This window comes from Dipodomys spectabilis, unplaced genomic scaffold, assembly GCF_019054845.1.
Source record: "Dipodomys spectabilis isolate Male_0828 unplaced genomic scaffold, ASM1905484v1 ptg000312l, whole genome shotgun sequence".
Classification (NCBI taxonomy): domain Eukaryota; kingdom Metazoa; phylum Chordata; class Mammalia; order Rodentia; family Heteromyidae; genus Dipodomys; species Dipodomys spectabilis.
Genome location: NW_024870989.1, coordinates 5,614,020 through 5,632,153, shown reverse-complemented (window position 1 = coordinate 5,632,153; position 18,134 = coordinate 5,614,020). Strand labels below are relative to the sequence as shown.

Here is an 18,134-nt window from a genome sequence, read left to right as displayed (position 1 = left end):
CAGCTTGAACTCTGGGCCTGGGTGCTATCCATCAGCTCTTCAGCTCAAGGCTAGCGCTCTACCACTTGAGCCACAGGGCCACTTCCAGCTTATTTTCTTTTTGCTTATGTGGTTCTGAGGAATCGAACTCAGAGCCTCATGCATGCAAGGCAAGCACTCTACCACTAAGCCACCTTCCTAGCCCCAAAATTATATACTTTGTTTCAGTAATTCAATGACAAATCATCAAAGGCATATCTTGAATTTTCTTTTTTTAATGGAAATGGGAATATACACTGAGTGCATTAGGGAGTAGGTGATAGTTAGGATGCTGAGTTGTGGAATGGACTCCTGGGCATGGGAGACACTTGCCTTGGAGAACTTGTGTGGAGATGTGTCTCTGCACACAGTTTCACTAAACAATGCCCATAACTTGTATGATGTCAATAGCAGCAAATAGGTGTCAGGCACTGATCTTGCTCTGAGGTGGACTCAGCAACACAGAAAGGCACAAAGAATGAGAGGGAATGACTGCTAGCCACCAGACATCAGCTTCAAGTGCTGTCTTGACCAGAAGCTAAGATAAATTGAGCTGGAGAAGGCTGATCCCTATGCAAGGCTCCTGAGCACTAAGGACCAGGCACTATTATAGGTGTTGGAGAAACAAGTGAATGTGGCTCTCTCCTCATCAATTTCATGCTGAAAAGAAAACCAGAAATCATAATGATAACTTTTATAAATCAGAGACATGACATTGGTAGTTTTGTGGCAACAACTTCACAGTGGTTATGTGAGGAGATATTCCTGAGGAGGAGATAGTTAACCTGAGAGCCATCATCCATGCAATTAACTAGAAGCAGGTACTCCAGGCAGTAAGAGCAGCAAGTACATCCCTCATTGATGGGAAAGGATGTAACTTGCTTCAGAAAAGGAAAACATCACTGATGTGCTTGCTCGTGAAGTAAGAATAAAAAGGTACAATGAAGAAAAAAAGATTAGACATGAAGATCTGAATAAATTATATAGATATTGGATGCTGCGAGTTACAAGAAGAAAAATTCTGATGTTATTCTAAATCTGACATAACCCACTGGAACCAAAATGCTCACATAGTACCTAGACACATCTGATTCACCTAGAGAACACTTTTAAAAAGTGATTCTAGCCAGGTTCTGGTGGCTCACAACTGGAATGCGAGCTACTCGGGAGGCTGATACCTGAGGATCACGTTTGAAGCAAGCCCAAAGAGGAAATTTGGAAAGACTCATCTCCAATTAACCACCAAAATTATGGACTTGAAGCTGTGGTTCAACTGGTAGAGCACTAGCCTTGAGAAAAAATTAAAGGACAGCACCCAGGCTCTAGGTTCAAATCCCTGGACTTCACAAAACAAAAAGTCAACAAATAAAATTTGGTGCTCAGTCGATCATCAATTAGCATTCTACTTCAATGTATTTAGTATGAGCCTAGGAAGTTACATCTTTAGCAAATGCTCTCCCCTCATATTCTGCTTCATTACCAGTATTCAAACCCCTGGCATTACCAAAGTCTCCTCCCAGTTAGCATAGCAGTCTACCACTGGGAATTAATAGATATATTTTTATTAATCATAATCTATCCACACACATCAAATGAGTAGTAGCCACATTCCACTATTCTGAATGTTTTTTCTCCCCCTTTGAGTTAATAAACCTTACCATTAAAAACTATAGAATACTTATTAAATTAAGTCAACAGTCATCATTCTTCCACCCAATCTTGTAACCTAATTTATGTGTTTTTTTTTTTTGTTTCTTTGATGTTGGTGCCCTGTATCTTGTATGTACATTTCTCTAGCTTTGGGAGGTGAAGGGGAAAAAACCAAATGCTTAACTAGGGATACAGTTTGACCCATTTTAACAATGAGATCAAGACACTATGTTCAAAAACGAACTTTACAATTTAGGCAGGGAGTGGGAAGGAGAGATGGAAAGGAGTAGTTGTGGAGGTGGAAGGGTAGGGATGGTAGGGGAAAAACAAAGGAGGAAGTATCAATGCTTGAGAGGAAATGAACTCATTACCTACCTTATGTAACTGCAATCCCTTTGTACATTATTTTTACAAAAAAAAAACGTATTAAAAAAGATGAAAAGACCCAGAAATAAAACTACATACTTACAATCATCTGATATTCGACAAAAGAGTGAAAGATGTAATGTGGAAAAAACATAGTCTTGCCGGGTGACTGTGGCTCATGCCTTTAATCTAGCTAATCAGAAGGCTGAGATCTGAGAATGGTTGTTGAAAGCCAGCAGGGCCAGGGAAGTCGATGAGACTCTTAGCTTCAATAAACCACAAGAAAATGGGAAGTGGAACTGTGGTTCAAGTACTAGCCTGGAGATGAAATGCTGAGGGGTAGCTCCGAGGCCGAGAGTTCAAGCCCCACGACCGACACACACACAGACACAGACACAGACACACAGACACACACACACACACACACACACACACACACACACACATACACACACACACACACACACACACACACACCACACCACACATACACAGACATCATAGCCTCTTCAACTATTGGTGTTGGGAAAACTGGACATCAATAGGCAGAAAACTGGAAGTGGATCTCTGCTTGCACTAACATCAACTCAAAATGGATTAACTACATTAAAATCAGCCAAACTACTATAAGACAGAAAAAGGGTGACAATAGAACTTATAGGTACTGAGGTGGAAGCTGGGCAGCTGCACCCCGAGCACCGGTAGTTGCGCTCCAGATCCTGCAATCTCACACTGCGTGCCTTGACCCAGTAACTGCTTACTCCAGTTGGCCCCTGCAATGGGCGCCATGCTTCCGGCGGTGCTTGGCGCTCAGGGCAGCTCTACTCACCACCCTGGCCCTGCTCCTCAGGCCACCGGTGACGAGGGTCCCATCTTGCAATGCGAGCACTGTGATGGGATCGTGCTGGCCCAGTGCGAGCCTCTGCCTGCAGTGCCTGCGTGTGCCGAGCTGGTGCGCGAGCCAGGCTGTTGCAGCTGCCTGACATGTGCTCTGCGGGAGGGTCAGCCGTGAGGTGTCTACACAGAACTCTGCAGCTAGGGGCTCAGCTGCCAGCTGCCACCAACCGAGCCACGCCCACTGCAGGCGCTGCTGGATGGCCGCGGGTTCTGCGCCAATGCCAGCGTCCTGGCCGGCTGAGCGCCTACCTGCTGCTGCTGGCGCCCTCTGCCTCAGGAAATGCTAGTGAGTCAGAGGAGGACGTAGGCACGGGGAGCTTGGAGAGCCATGCCCCTCCCAGCACACATAGGGTGCCTGACTCCAAGTTCCATTCCATTCACGTGAAGCTGGACACCATCAAGAAAGGTCACGCAAAGGACAGCCAGCACTATAAAGTCGACTATGAGTCCCAGAGCACGGACACCCAGACCTTCTCCTCGGAGTCCAAACTGGAGATAGAATATGGTCCCTTCCTTAGAGAGATGCAAGACACCCTGAATCACCTGAAGTTCCCCAATGTGCTGAGTCCCAGGGGTGTGCACATCCCCAACTGCGACAAGAAAGGATTTTATAAGAAGAAGCAGTGTCGCCCCTCCAAAGGCAGAAAGCGGGGCTTCTGTTGGTGCATGGACAAGTATGGTCAGCCCCTCCCAGACTTCGACAGCAAGGGCACGGACGACTTGCACTGCCTCGGCATGCATAGCCAGTAAACCCCACTGCATCAGTTAAATTGGAGCTCCAATACGCCTTACTTTACACAAAAGACTGCCACGGACAGAACAGTACCTGCCTACAGCCTCCACTTACATTACTTTTTGTGATGACCTGGTTTTTTGTGTGTTTTTTAAAGAAAACCAAAGTTTAGACAGAGACTTTAGAAATGTCTATTGTTCCTTTAAATGGTAAACTTGAGCATCTTTCCACTTTTCAGTAGTCAGAAAAGAAAATTAATTTCTCTGTTGCTTTCTGTAAAAATAACTGATACTCCTGCCCAAAGCAGCGGACTTGATCCCCTTCTAGAAACCTCTCCACATCTGCCCATTGGAACAGCTGACCTTCTGCCTCCCTCACTTCAGTGGCTATTGTAGAAGACACCTCCTCGTTGCCCTCCACACTGCTCAGGCTTCATGGAGAACAGGAAGGTCAGAAACTCAAATCACCTGGACATCTCTACCATACACGAGACCCCTGGGCCTCCTGATACTATCTTTGATTCCAAGCCATGGACCCCTGGGCCACAAAGCTTCTTCATTATCTGCAAGTGACTTGATCTGCTTGGAAAATACTGGAGAGATTGAGGTGGAATATAACTGACCAAAAAAGTTCTATAAAACTGACCCAAAAAAGTTCTAGTACATTCTGGGAAACTTGTAAATGCAGATCTTCCTGACCTCCCTCCATTAGGCAGCTTTTCAAGGATGGAGCCCAGTGGAAGGCCCAGGGTGGCCTTGGCTGTGGTCCAGCAGGGCATGGGGGAGGCTGGGGGTGTACCCCACACCTCACAGGCCTCACCAGTAATGGAGTAATCGCTCTGGAGACAACAACAACAACAACAAAATGTTTTCTAATTTAACTCCTAGTTTGGGGTTGAGGATAATAAACTGTTTAAAGGCAAAAGTTTATTTTCACCCCTCATCTTTATTCTTGACCTAACAAAACAATGGTGTTTAATGTTATCTAAACAGGAAAGATGAACAGCTTGTTGAGAGAGCCTCATAGGGCACTGGGAACATGTAGAGAATACCTTGTGTTTGTTGAACTTGGAGTCCAACTCATACTTTATAATTCACACATGTATGCAGAGAGAGAGAGATATGTTCTCAATGGTTAACATTGTATACAGCATAGCCCAACTATAATAGGATTCATACTAGATAATCCTAGATAGTGTTAATTACTAGAAGGTGTAACTATGGTTGTGATCAGGAGAGGACACTCAGTCTAGGCTGGGCTTTTCTCTCCCCAAGGCCAAACCCATGGCAGTGTTGGGTGTGTGGTGATTGTCCTGCCCTACACAGCAGAGAGCTCTCCTTAAGAACAAAAAGAGGTCTCAAGACAGTCTGCCTACCTATTACGAGCTTTCCTTTTTTTTTTTAATTTTTTTGGGGGGAAAGTATTTTTGAAAAATTTTGTCTTGTGATGTATTTATAAAAGTAAATAAAGCTTTACCATCAAAATAATAATTAAAAAAATACTTATAGGTACTGGCAGGAACTTCCTGAATAGAATCCCAGGGGCATAACAGATAGGAAAGAAACCCAACAAATGGGACTACATCAAAGGAAAAAACCTACACAGGCTAGAGACATAGCCACTAAACTAAAAAGACAGCCAACAAATTGGGAAAAGATATTTACCTGCAATACATCAGCCAAAGGCTAATTTTCAATGTATACATGGATCTCAAGAAACTACCCCTCCCAAAACTAATAAACGAATCACGAAATGGGCAGAGGAGCTAAGGAGAGACTTCTCATAAGAAGAGGTAAGAATGGCAAAGAAACATATCAGGAAAGGTTCATCATCCCTGGCCATAAAGAAAATATAAATCAAAGTAATTCTGAGATACCATCTTATCCAAATATCTTGAATTAGACAACAAATGTTGGTGGGGAAGTGGAGAAATTAGAAAATGGCAAGGACATTTGCACAGCCATGTTCCTTGCTACTCAATTCACAGTGACAATAAATGTACACAACCCAGATGCCCCACAATAAATGAATGGAACCAATAATTATGCCATCTATATACAATGAAATTTTACAGAGCCATTAGAAAGGATAAAATAATGTCATTTGCAGGGAAATGGATGACACTAGAATAAATCATGTTAAGAAAGTTTAGCCAACATCAAATTGACAAATGGTACCTGTTCCCCTGATATATGGAAGAGAGGTTTAAAACACCATGGAATATGATATACTGAACAGGATTCTAGACATCATTTACAGTAAGAACAGAAGAGGAAGCATTTGGCGAAAATCACAAAGTTATAATACCCAAGCACCTTTTCTACATAATACTATATATATATATATATATATAATATATGTATTATATATTATATATATATATATATATATTGAATTGCAATGATAAGGAAACAAAGGAACTTTTCTTAATTTGTCTTTTCATTTTCTAATGAGTCTGTATTCTTCACCTAATATAAAGGGAAGATGGGGGAAGGGCACAGAATTAGTGGGAAGTGGGTGAAAAAATGCAGCAGCAGAGCCCTCTGGCTCTACTGGACATTGATGAAAGTGAACCATGCAAGTCGAGGGTCAAGATGGGAGGAAGGGTATGGAAGAGAATGTGGGAACAGATGAGATTATATAAAAGGAAGGAAATGTACTAGTTACCTGACATACAGAAAGGTAACCCTGCTCTATATAGCCGCTAAAACATTTTTTTTGAAGAAAAGTGTTCCCAAATGAGAACATATGAGAATAAGAAAATACAGAGCAGATAATTCTTTTTTATGTCCTTGGTACCTGATAGTTTCAATCAATAGCTATTGTCCTACCAACTGAGTCATACCTCTAAACCCAAAAGTCCTTACAATATTCAAATTTTTCATTGATTTCTTCATATTTTCTATTTTCTTTTTCATATGTGTGTGTGTGTGTGTGTGTGTGTGTGTGTGTGTGTAAGAAATGGAGTGTGATCACAGGATCTAGGTGCTATCCCTGAGCTTCTTTTTTGCTCAAGAGTACACTCTACCACTTGAGACAAAGCTTCACTTCTGGATTTTCTTGAACAGTTTATGGGAGATAAAAGATTCACAGGGACGTTTTGGCACCACTAGATTCAAATCATCATCTTCAGGTCTCAGCCGCTGGAGTAGGTAGTATTATAGGCATGAGTCAAGGCTTCTGGCTTATGAATTGTTGTCCCTTTTTTAAAAAGATGGTGCCAGTGGCTCATGCCTGTAATCGTAGCACCACAGGAAGCTGAGATCTGATAATTGAGGTTTAAAGACAACCTGGGTAAGAAAGTCTGTGAGACTATTATCTCATAAACTGGTTAGCAAGAAACCAGAAGGGGCACTGGCTCAAACTGGTAGAGTGATAGCCTTGAGCACAAAAAAACAAGGACTGCCCCCAGACCCTGAGTTCAAGCCCCACATATAAAAATATGTAAAAAAAATTGCAATCACTTGTAATCTCAACATCTTCAATTGGTGGTGTATTTAAAGTTAATTTGCATCTCACTTCGTATGTATTTGAGGGGGAACTAAACATATAACATTTTTTTTTTAAAAATGAGCAGCTGGGTTCAGGTGGCTCATGCCTGTAATCCTACCTTTTCAGGAGGCTGAGAAATGAATATGGTGGTTTAAAGACAACCTGGGCAGAAAAGTTCCCATGAGACTGCTATTTCCAATTAACCACTAAGTGGTTTAAACTGGTATGGTAGAGTACTAGCATTGAGCAAAGGAGTTCTGGGACAATATCCATGCCCTGTGTTCAAGTCCCATGTCTGAAGGACAAATAGAAATCAGGTCTGGGAAGTTGGCTCAGTGCTAGAGTGTTTGCCTTGCATGTGGAACCTTTGGGTTCAATTCCTCTGTACCACATAAGCAGAAAAAGCCAGAAGTGGCACTGTTGCTCAAGTGGTAGAGTGCAAGCCTTGAGGTGAAGAGCTACGGGACAGTGTCCAGGCCAGAGTTTAAGATCCATGATGGATAAAAAGCAAACAAACAAAAATAATTCAAACATTTAAATGATGTGCACAATAGACTATACACTAAAGATGAAAGATTAAATTAATGAATTAATAATTAAAGTGACCAACATTGTTTTGATTTTGTAAGTGGTGAATATAGCAGAAAAAGTGATAAGAAATAATGATTCATTTCTAAACACTCATATTGTTTTAAACTCATTTACTACTTTTAAACTAAAGGAGCACATAAGTATCATTTTACAAAAAAAAACAAAAGTTGTACATGTATTTCAGCCTGAATTCCACATTTTATAATTTTCCTTTTAGTAAATAATCAGTATCTTTTCATATAAAATACCTGTAATCCCTTTATTTAATACTTATCATTCTAGTATTTGATTATATCATAATTCCTCCCTTACTTCTTTTCTTCACATCCTTTCCTCCTTTCTATACTAGCAGTTAAATTAAGGGCTTCATGCACTTAAGGTAGGTCCTCTAAAAGGTGAGCCACATGCCTGCTCTTTTTGCTTTAGTGACTTTTTTTTTTTTTTGGTCATGTGGCTTGAACTCTGGGCCTGGAGACTGTCCTTGCACTCTTCAGCTCAAGGCAAGTGCTCTACTGTTTGAGCCACAATGCCACTTCTGATTTTCTGGTGGTTTAATGGAAATAATAGTCTCACAGATTTTCCTGCCTAGACTGGATTTGAACTGTGATCTTCAGATTTCACGTCCTGAGCAGCTAGGATTACAGGCATGAGCCCCCGGCACCCAGCTCTGTTTATACTTATTTTTGGGGGGGAGGGGCTGAACTCTGGGCCTGGCCACTGTCCCTCAGCTCTTCAGCTCAAGGCTAGCACTCTACCACTTGAGCCACAGTTCCACTTCCGGCTTTTTTTTATTCTGCTTATGTGGTGCTGAGGAATGGAACACAGGGCCTCATGCATGCAAGGCAAGCGCTCTACCACTGAGCCACCTTCCCAGCCCTGCTTTATCCATTTTTATGGCAGGGTTTTCTGTTTATGACCAGGCCAGCATGGTCTACAATCCTTTTTTCTACCTTTTCTGAGTAGATGAAATATAAAGCACAATGCATTGGGTTCAGATATTGATTGAGATCCAATATTGTGAATGTTTCCCTGGGCTAGCCTCAAATCATAATCCTCTCTGTATCAGTCAAGACCTAATAGCTGGCATTACAACTATGAGCTACAATGTGTGGCTCAAATTTCTGACAACTAGAACATATGAACAAAGTTTTAATAATTTTAAATGTTGAATTTGAGGAAAATGAGTGCTTTTATTTGCCTAGTTTCAAATTTCACCAAAAAACACAAATATTAACTTTTGATTTCCTAGATTAAATAAGCAGATAAACTTTAAAAAGCAATTAACTATTTAAAGAAAATAGCTAGGACTGGAAAGGTGGCTCATTGGTAGAGCGCTTGCCTTGCATGCCTGAGGCCCTGGGTTCAATTCCTCAGCACCACATAAGCAAAAAGAAAAAAGCCAGAAGTGGCACTGTGGCTCAAGTGGCAGAGGGTTAGCCTTGAGCTGAAGGACTGAGGGACAGCGCCCACGCCCAGAGTTCAGGCCTTACTATTGGACACACCCCCCCCAAAAAAAAAGCTAAATAGTAATCATCCTTACCACTGTAACTTTGGACTTAACACCTTGTCAAACATTGTTTACATCATAGTTGGTTTTTATGGGCAGTATATTCCATAAACGGATCATGCTACCCCCAATGTCGATGGTCAAACAGCCTATATGCACAGGTGTGAAAGCAAGGCTGTAGGCCATCACACGATCCATGCTCTTATATCTGACTTGCTTTGGAAACAGGATTATTCTTCTATTCTACTTTCTACAAAGTTGCATGATTAGCAAGCATGATTTAGAATGAGAATGGCCTCATACTCCATGTTCCACGTAGGAGTCTTGCTTTCTGTATATCACTCCCATAAATCTACATACTGGACTTGGCTTTATTGTTTCAATGTTGTCTTATTTGTAGTCTTCTATATTGTATTGAACCCTTATACTTAAACACAGAACTTCTTTCTTCTATTATTGCTATTGTTTCCCTTACTGTTAGCACATGTAAACTTGGGAAATAATGAACAGCACGTACACTCACAAAACGAATGTTCTGAGAACCTTCTTCCCATTTAAAATTCGCCTTAATTTACAGAGAACTTATAAAGTTTGAGCTCAATGTACTCGTGTATAATGTATTTATAAGCAATATAAATTTCATATTTTCTCTTTAATAAGTTGTCTCTGAAACACGTGTTACCTCAGGTCCAAAGGTGTCCTAGTGTTATTTCAGTGAAGCCAGAAAACATTCATTATACCTCAAGGAGCACCATCGATTGTTGCTGGAAGTAACTGTTACTGGATGAGGAAACTGACCCCAGGAGAGCAGTGGAACATAGAGGAATAACAAAGTCCAAATTACCTTGTGCTTTCCTTTTTACTGTACAAGAAAAGTATCCCAAGCCTTGAAGGAAACTCTATCCCTGGCTTTTCCGAGTGTGTTTTTTACTCATATAAAATTTTTCTGTAAACTTCTAGTTTTGAGAATATTACAAAAGGAAATAATGTACCATTTGAAGGCCAGCATAGAACAAAATGAAATAACGTTGTTTTAAAAGTGTTCTCCTGCAAAGGAACAAAGACATGAAGGTTTTAAAGTGTTTTATGGATGGATATTTCACCCCTGAGATGATTCTCTTGATGCAGGAGTCAGTTACCAATTCCTTTGGTCTGGTCCTGAGTTCCTCAGAGCATTAAGGATTCCAAAAAAGCAGGATCCAGTCAATATGATCAGCAAAAGAAGCCTCTTCTCTGATCAGTACAACTTTAAGGAGGGTCCCAAAGAAATATCTGGGATTTTTCTTTGCTTGTTTGTTTAGTTGGTGCTGGTTCTGGGTCTTGAACCCAGAGGCTGGATCCTGTCCCTGAACACTTGTCTTTCCTGCCCACCTGCCCCCAAAGCTAGTACTCTACTGCTTGAGCCAAAACTCCACTTCTGGTTTTTTGGTGTTCAATTTGTGATAAGAGTTTGACACACTCTCCTGCCTGGTTTGGTTTGAATTAAGATAGTAAGAAAGCTAAGTGACATCAACTGTGTGGACTTCTCTTTTGAAACAAAAAATATTAGATGAAGTTTATTGTAAAGCTAGTATTTGACAATTTATAAAGGAAGAGAATATGTCTAGCAAAGAAGCCATAACTTAAATAACTCAGCAAAAGTAGGTGCACTGAATCATTTTGAAATTATTTTTTCTGCTTGGGAAGATTATTGATCTTGTCTTTCCTTTTGGGGAAACTTAAGGTAATATTTGCACTTTTTGTTGGTTGTGGGACTTGAACTCTGATCCTGGGCGCACTCCCTCAGCTCTTCAGCTCAAGTCGAGAGCTCTACCGCTTAAGCTATATCACCACTTCTGGGTTTCTGGCAGTTAATTGAAGATAAGGGTCTCATAGACATTCCTGACCAGGCTGGCTTTCAACCACAATCCTCTGGTCTCCTGAATAGCTAGGATTCCAGGCGTGATCCACCAGCACCCAACACATATTTGCGTTTATGTGCACTGAATGACACTATATAATGGAACACAATATATATATGGACACAATATATATTGGACAATATATAATGGACACAAATAATGGAAATTTGAATCGAATGATGGCATTGCAGCTTTTCAGGAAATTTGAGGTAGCAATAAATATGTCCTCCTTTCCATGTTGTTTCATTAATCATTAACAACTCATGAGCTATGGGACCCTTACATTAGCATCCTCTGCCATCTGTGTAGGTGTATTTAGTATCAGGAAATGTTTATAGAGAAATATAGAAAGACAATTTTTAGAAAGCAAAGAAGATAAGGTATGAAGGAACAGCACAGAAGGAGATACATCTTTTACACAGAAATTAAGAAGTAGCCTAAGAGATATAGAATGCTAATGGTAATGAGAAATAAGACTAGTTGATAACTATTTGTTCAATAACCAAAAATGGTTCTCTAAAACAAATTCTGGTATATCTTAGTTACTGTCATTTATTCATTAACTCTGGAATTATACCTTCTCTTCTGTCACAACTGTTAATTTGCCTCTGCTGTTTTGGTGCCATAAATGACCAAAAATATTTCCAAATCTCATTTAGACTACCCTTCTCATTGTGATTAGCAGTGACCATTCACAAACCTGGAATCTTTGAATTTCCAGAATTAATCTTCACCTGACATCTAAGCACGTTCAAGCCATTAATTGCTGTGACCTAATGAACAAAACTTTTTTTATCAACACAATATACTAATATAAGTAACGTACATGAATTAGGGAATACTACTGTCAGGTGTCAGTATGGCAGGAGCAATTATATATACCAAGTATGGGTTCCTTATTTTGTATTTACTAACTAATATTTTTTTCCTAGTCAAGGGGCTTAAACTCAGCGCTAGGGAATAATTTCTGAATTTATTTATTATTTTTGCTCAATTCAATCACTCTACCACTTGAGGCACAGCACCACTTCCAGTGTTTTTCTGTTTAAGTGGTACTGAGGAATTGAACTCAGGGTTTCATGCATGCTAGGCAATCACCATATCACGAAGCCACATTCCCAGAGCCCTAAATGACTTTCTTAAGTTGATATTATATTTTTATTCCATAACTATGTACCATAATATTGGCCTGGTGCTAGAAAATGATGTAGAATAGAATACAATAAAATAAATCCAGTAAGGCTAGATGGACAATGAATAACCCTCATAGTGTAGCAAGGGCACAGAGGGCTTACCTCATGGAGATGTATCAACACGATGAGTGAGACCACTCCTGACCCCCAGCCCACCTCCAGAACCAGAATGAGTAGGCCATCTTGTGTTCCAGCCACCTGGGGACATTGGGCCACCTCCTACAGCACCCATTCTACCAGTTCCAGTCCCGAGAGAGAGAGAGAGAGAGAGAGAGAGAAAGAGAAAGAGAGAGAGAGAGAGAGAGAGAGAACCAGAATTACAGTTAAATCCGGTGCCAGTGGCTTAGAACTCTAATCCTAACTAAACAGGAGGCTGAGATATGAGGATCATGGTTCATAGACAGCCCAGGCAGGAACATCTGTGAGAATCTTATTTCCAAAGAACCACCAGAAAAGTGGAAGGGGCACTGTGGGCTCAAGTGATAGAGTGCTAGCCTTGAGCTGAGGAGCTCGAGAACAGTGCCCAATCCTAGAGTTCAAGACCCATGACTGAAAAGAAGTGGACTTCCCACCACAAGAAGTGGACTGAATAACACCCATTGTCCTAGGGAGCATGGTAGAGAAGTCAGGCCGAGCTTCCTGTGAACTTGAGGTCCTAAGTAGGTCACCTGGCTTCTCTGTGCCTCAGTTTCCCCAACTGCAAAACTGAACAAAGTGAAGGATCTCCTTCCACATTGGGATAGGGTAATAATGAAAGAGAGTCATGTTTCAGTTCATAATTCCACACCTGTGGCACGATTAATAACAGGCCCCACCTGAGCCCTTACTGGTATCTTCCGGTCATATGCTCACAGAATTGCCAAAAACTTATCTGAAGGCTGCTCCCTCTCTGCCTAGCCATTCTTCAGAGATCTCTCTATATAAATACCTTGTTTCCTCACAACTGTCCTATGAGGAGACTGAGGTCCAATGGTTGAGGCCCTACCAAGAGCTTCACGTGTGGTCAAGAATCCTCTGCTGTGGACTGAGTTTGGGATAATCCATCTAAACCAACGACTGTGCATGGTGCCACATGTCTACCATCCCAACTAGAGAGGACCAGGCCTGGTGGAGCATATCTTTCACAGCAGGACCGCGATCCAGCCCAGCCTGAGCATATATTTAGTTTCTATCTCAGAAATGCTCAAGACAGAAATGTGGCTCATCAGAGCCGGGGAGAGGAAGCAAGCATGGGGGTCATGGTGTCCCCAGGGGGGATGTTTGACCCGGGTTGCATTGGTGTTGGGGTGGCCACTCACCTGTGCTGCTGAGAGAATCTATTGGCAGCTGCTCCAAATGGGGCAGCAGCTATGGCAGCAGCATTGTGGACACATGAGCCCAGAGCAGATGACTAGGGGCAGAGACCAGGTCGGGGATTTAGGCCTGCTGGCAGCACGCCATTGCCTGAGGTTTGAAACCTGGCACCGCATGAAGGGAGGGAAGGGGCCGGGTGGGGGTGGGAGCATCAATTTCCTACTATACTCCAAAGTCACCTCGAGTCTCTTCCTCACCACTCAGTCACCTCTCCCTTCCTCAACTACTGGTAGTGGTGTAAACTAACAGAGGGAATCCCAGTGCTACCTGGCAGCATGGAATGTGGGCGTGGCCAGCATTCTTGTATCCCATTGGTCAGAAAGAAACATGAAAGAATCGGGGTGTGGCCAGAATCCTGTGAAGCAAGCAGAATGGGTGAGTGTCAACAGGCCATCGTGGGGCAATTTGAGCTGCCAGGATGTTCCCAGGACTTGAGAACGAGCCCCAGGGGTTAACAAAATAAAAACAGATTGACATGCAGATGGCAGTATGCTAATAAATATATATATTTATAGAGTGCCAGAGATATCTATACATAATTCAGTTATTTAGACTATATTCCTACCAATTCCTGAGTATTCATTATGCATCCATGTAAGTAATGTTATTGTTTAAATCCTTAAAATATTAATGAAAGCACAGTGTCCTGAAATTATTGGGTTCCTCTAAGTAATAATATTCTTTTAATGCTTCATCAAAATTAAATAAAATCAACCAGCCTTCTGAAATGATGCTGTTTAATTTTATGGGATCACCATGCACCATGAACTCATTCAACTGTGACATTGAGAAAATTCCAGTGTTATTCTTTTGGATGGGAACCAGTTTCTTAGTATCTCCTGCCACTGGCTGGTGTCAAGAAAGGGGATTCGAAACGAGGGCCTATGATGCCACGCGGGCCTATAGCTTCCCTGATAGTCTGTCAGCCTTCAGCAAAGCAAGGTGAAGTACCCTTTGCAACAGTGTCATTCAGACCCAGAAGGGTCACTGCAAAGGAAGAAAACATAAAAGGCCACATTTTTTCTGTGCATTGATTTCCCTGAAAGACCTGGGGTTCTTGGATCACAGGAGCACCTGTGTGTCCAATGGCTTCACCCCAACCTAGGGTGATCGAAGCTGAGGTGGACTTGCCACTACCTGAGATCAAGCCCCATGCTGAGAAAAAATTAGCTCCCTGGCTTGCAATTCACACCGTTTATTCTTACAGGCTTTGGATTTGAACTCAGGATCTGGGTAAATCTGCAGCAATGTGGATAAAGGAGAAGATCATCTTACATGAAGATAAAAAATTCAGTCCTGTTCACTAGTCCTTAATTCAAGACCCAGCCCTCGAAAACATGCTATTTATATATATTGTAAAGATAGGATTTATACTTACCTATAGATGTTCAGTCCATATATGTTTGGTGTGGTTGTTCTTGGTATCTTTTGTTTTATTCATTTATTTATCATTGATTTTACTATGATGAAACCCATTGTGTTTATTATATTGATGACAACCTATCAGAGAACATCTAGATTTGAAAAAAAGTTTTCCATGATGCCTGGCCCCCAAGATACTCAGAGAAAAGGAAAAAAAAAGTTTCACACGCTCCTTACTCCATGATTCACTTGTTGGTAGTGCTGGGATTTGAACTCAGGGCAAAGAAAAACCAATTGGTCTATCAGTCAAGGTGATCATATGAACCTGTGAGCAACTAAGGAGTGTGGCCAATCCCAGAATCTGACATTGATCCCCAGGGTGGTCGACTATAGTCAGAAATTCATAATTAAAACATAGGATCTATATTGACATACATGTGTGGTCAGCATCTTGTGTTCAGTGCAATTATTCTCCTTATTTTGTCTCTAATTCATGCAGGTATTGTGTACTTTAATAAGCATGGTGACAGGTATAACTGTACTGACATGGATGACAACCTGTTCCCATGTTTACAGAGTTGCCTATGCATTCTCCATCATATTTGAGACCCAGGAGAGGATAAAAGGTACAACAACTGGCTTCTGACATCAGGATGAACCAGTTGTCAGTGCTGGGATTTTAGCTCAGGTCTGGGTAACTCTGTTGCACTGTGGGAGAAGGGGAAGCTCACCATCTTTAAAGAGTAGAATGTCAGGCCTGGTGCAGGACCTGATTTGAAGCCCCAGCACTGGACAAAATAGCAAGCCCACCTTTTTTAAACATAGGATTTCTCTTTACCTGCAGGTGAGGTATGCATCTTGCATTCAGTGTAGTTATTCTTTCTATTTTGTGTCTTTTTCAAGGATGTATTGTGTATATTATTGCATATGAGGTGACAGACATAACTGCTGACATGAATGACAACCTATTCACATGGCTAAGAGTTGCCTATGTAGCATTCTCCATCCTCAATGAGACCCAGGACATTCACAGGACAGGAAAACCTGTGTCACCATAGGCTTCTCACATCAGAATGAATCTTTGGTAGTGCAGGAATTTGAACTCAAAGCCTAGCAGGCCCTATTGGGAAATGGGTAATGGTGAGCACATCAGGCTAAGATCCACTAAGGAACTAGGCCATTCCTGGCACCTGAGATGGAACCCTCATGGGGGCCAATATAGTCATAAATTCATAATTAAATAGAGGATCTATATTTCCAAGCATGGGTGGGTGGCATCTTGTGTTTGGTGTAGTCATTCTCTTTGTTTTGTGTCTTATTCATTGAGGTATTGTGTATTTCCTTGAGTATAGGATAACAAATATAACTGTGGTGAACTGGATGACAACCTATTCCCTTGAGTATAGAGTAGCGTATACATTCTCTTCCTAGCTGAGCCCCAGAACTTTCCCAGTACAGGAAAACAGGTGCAACGACTGGCTTCTCACATCAGGGTGAATTTTTGGCAGTGATGGGATTCGAACTTTGGGCCTAGGAGGCCCAACTGCCCAATGGGTCCACGTGATCACACCAGACTGTGAGCCACTAAGGAGCTGGGCCATTCCCAGGAACTGAGATCGAGCCCCAGGGAGGCCAAAATAGTCCTCAATGATCATTGAAACATGGGATGTATGTTCACATCCGTGTGTGGACTGCATCGTGCATTAAGTGTATTCTCTTTATTTTGTATGTTATTCATGGGTGTATTGTGTATTTTCTTGAGTATATGATGACAGGTATAACTGGGCTGACATGGATAACAACTTATTCCCATGGCCACAGGGTGGCCCATGCATTCTCTGACCTAGTTGAGATCCAGGACTTGCACAGGAAAGAAAACAGGTGCAACGATTGACTTCTGACATCAAGATGAATCTTTTGGCAGGGCGGGGAATCTGAACTCAGGACCTAGCAGGACCAAGTGGGGAATGGGGTCATATGAGCACACCAGCCTTTGAGCCATGAAGGAGCTAGGCTGTTCCAAGGAACTGCGATTGAGCCCCGCCCCCGAGGGGACAGCGGGGTGCACAACAGTCATCCATTCATAAGGTGAAGGTAGTATGCAAATAAGTACACATTTGTATAGAGTAGGAGAGATGGTAACCTGTGGTGGAATCCAATCTGTGTGACTACCGATTCTTGGATCTTTCCTGATGCCTCCATTTCATACTGTGATGATTATTGTCATGCTTCATCAACTGTTCTTTACAAATAATCGATACCCCATGAGTCTTGCCTATCATTTCCTACTTGCATCATGCACAAACTTCTCATTCATTGTTGAGATCGATTACATTCCATGACTCATCCCAGGTCCAGAAATGAGTATCTCAGGATCTCCCGCCATTTCCTCTGCATAGGGGGGCTGAATTCAAGCCTCAGGCCTGGAAAAGATATTCCTTATATACTTTTTTTTTTTTTTTTTTGGTACACTCGTGCGACTGAACTCTGGGCCTGGGCGCTGTCCCTCAGCTCTTCACCTCAAGGCTAGCGCTCTACCACTTGAGCCACGGCTCCACTGCCGGCTTTTTTTTTCTGCTTATGTGGTACTGAGGAATCGAGCCCAGGGCCTCATGCATGCAAGGCAAGCGCTTTACCATTGAGCCATCTTCCCAGCCCTCCTTATGTATATTTTAAAGATAGGATTGATACATCTGTACAGATGTTCAGTCCATATTGTGTTTGGTGTGGTTATTTATTTAATTTCTTATTTCATTCATTTATTTAGAATTTATTTTATTGACTCTGATGACACCTATACCATTTATTACATTGTTTACATCCTGTCACAAAACATCCAGATGTTAGATATGTTCTCCATCATGCCTGGCAGTGCCAGGATCTGAACTTAGTGCCTAGCAGGCCCAATTCATGATTGGGTGAGTTTGATCATGGCAGCCTCCAGTCAATGAGGATGTCAGGTGGTTCCCAGGCTCTGGCCAAAACAGCGATACATGGATAGGCAGACAGAGGTATACAAATAAAAATATATATTAGTAAAGTGTTCCATACCCGTCTATCTATGATGGAAT

The 18,134-nt window shown here is 41.8% G+C and overlaps 1 pseudogene; it reads left to right on the top strand.

The window, feature by feature from the left end:
• Positions 1 to 2,821: 2,821 nt before the first annotated feature.
• Positions 2,822 to 3,741, top strand: LOC122127791 (annotated as a pseudogene).
• Positions 3,742 to 18,134: the final 14,393 nt, after the last annotated feature.